Consider the following 1,931-nt stretch of genomic DNA (forward strand, 5'->3'; position numbering starts at 1 on the left):
GTTTGGGTAGTTGGATGAGGGGGGGGAGGGGGGGGAGGCCAAAAATAAAGAGAGAGGAAGAAAGAGAGAAAATCCATATGGAATCAAATTTCAATTACGAAGGTCTTGGAGGAGACTAAGTGCATCCCATATGGTGTAGTGGCTAACATCAGCGTCTCTCACACGCTAGCCGGGGGTTCGATTCCCCCTATGGGAGAGTTGGTAACTTTTTTAATTTTAAACCTTTTTTTTTTTTTTTTTTTTTTTCTTTCCCTTTATTCATTCCGCTTTCGACGTAGCTCACAAAGGATATTTATTATCATTGTGAATCATGCATCATACATACACTCTGTACATATACATATACATCTTGAGGAATAGGATAGGTAGCTGGCTGGCTACCTTAAGGATCGATTGATCCTTTCAGCGTAGTGGTGAAAGAAAGCCTTCCTCCCACAAGAGTTGCATGTTTTAATAACGATACCCTTATAACTAACTTGCCTATCTACACCCGTCTTTAGTCGGATATATACAATAGTAATATTGGGGGGTTAGCTCGCTGGCTACGCAGCTTACTGCGTACTGAACATTGTACAGTACATTGTGTATATACACACATATATATAACTACATATATTTTAAACGGAGACTTATCTCAGGGTGAAAATACCGGTGTGTAAAAGAAGCTTTCCCAATGCGGTGGCGGCGGCGGCGGTTTGCTGTTGGGGGGGGGATGGGGGGTGGAGGGGATGAGTTTTTTCCCTCTACACATGGCACCGAGGGCCACACCGCTGGCACCGGAAACACCTCGGGAATTCTCGTTCGGCGGTCGGGGTGGGAAAAGAAAGCTTGTAGTGGGGCCAAGCAAGCAGCGCCTTGGGGAAAGAAGATGCTAGATGGGCATTATTATTGTGTGATTATTGCTGTGGGCAGTTAGTTTATTCGGAATACAGAAGGAAGTACGGAGTAGATACTAAGCGAATGTGAAAAGGGGGGATATATTTATATATGTATGTATATAGAAATACTAGTATCTACATATACAGACCAGTGGAAAAAAGAAGAAGAAAAAAGAAATAGAGGAGCAATAAAAAATTCAAATGATTACCAGGCTACTACTACTGCACACCCCTAACAGGGACACAGTAACTGGCATTGGGGACCGCTATGTTTCAACTTAAATAATATAAAGAAAACCCGAAAAAGAAGAGGTTAAGAAGGCTGAAGGAAACTAAGCGGGAAGCTGGAGTTGGATATAGGGCAGGAATTCCAGGAAAAACAAAGGAATAAAAAAGGGCCAAGTAAATCTGACGAACTTTTTGGCTCAACGCGGAGCTGAGCTGAGCTGAGGAAGAAGCTGGGAAAGCTGGGGTAGGTAGGGTTGATGGCGATGCAAGGACCTCGGGTTGGGGCGGTAATTGAGGGATTATATTTTTCATTTCCCATTAAATTTCCCATTAAATTTCCCATTAAATTTCCCGCGGGACTAGCGCTGGAAGGGGGGAAGGGCAAGGAAGAACCTGACCTGGGCTTGGCATCTCGCGTCATCAGACGAGAAATGAAGGAGATGTCAGGCGGGAAAGCAACGGGGGGGAAAGTGGGCGGAGAGGGGTAGTAGCTGTGCACAGATGTAGAGACGCATAGTTAGGGGAAGGGGAAGATGAAGGGGGAAGATGATGATGACACAGCCCTCCGCGGGTTTTGCTTCTTATCAGTGCTCGCTTTGCTGGCGCTGGAGATGGTGGATAGACACAGCCAAGCCCAACCGAGGGAAAGAGCTGAGGTACGAAAGAGATGTACTATGTACTGTATCTATCTGAAATGCCTGTGGCTTGTGCCTGTGCCTGTGCCTGTGCCTGGTAGTTAAACTAAGTACCAATCCAAGAATACATCCGATTGAAAAACCATTATTTAAGTAGAGGGTAGAGAAGTGGCTTGGACCAAAAATCACA

General features: G+C 45.1%; 1 non-coding gene across 1 annotated transcript; it reads left to right on the forward strand.

The window, feature by feature from the left end:
- The first annotated feature begins 124 nt into the window (after window positions 1-124).
- On the forward strand, window positions 125-196 carry HCAG_09365. Its single transcript has one exon. It is a non-coding gene; the product is annotated as a tRNA-Glu (tRNA).
- The last annotated feature ends 1,735 nt before the right edge of the window (window positions 197-1,931 follow it).

The sequence above is a fragment of the Histoplasma capsulatum genome, genomic scaffold (genome assembly GCF_000149585.1).
Source record: "Histoplasma capsulatum NAm1 scaffold_3 genomic scaffold, whole genome shotgun sequence".
In the NCBI taxonomy this organism is placed as follows: Eukaryota; Fungi; Ascomycota; class Eurotiomycetes; order Onygenales; family Ajellomycetaceae; genus Histoplasma; species Histoplasma mississippiense.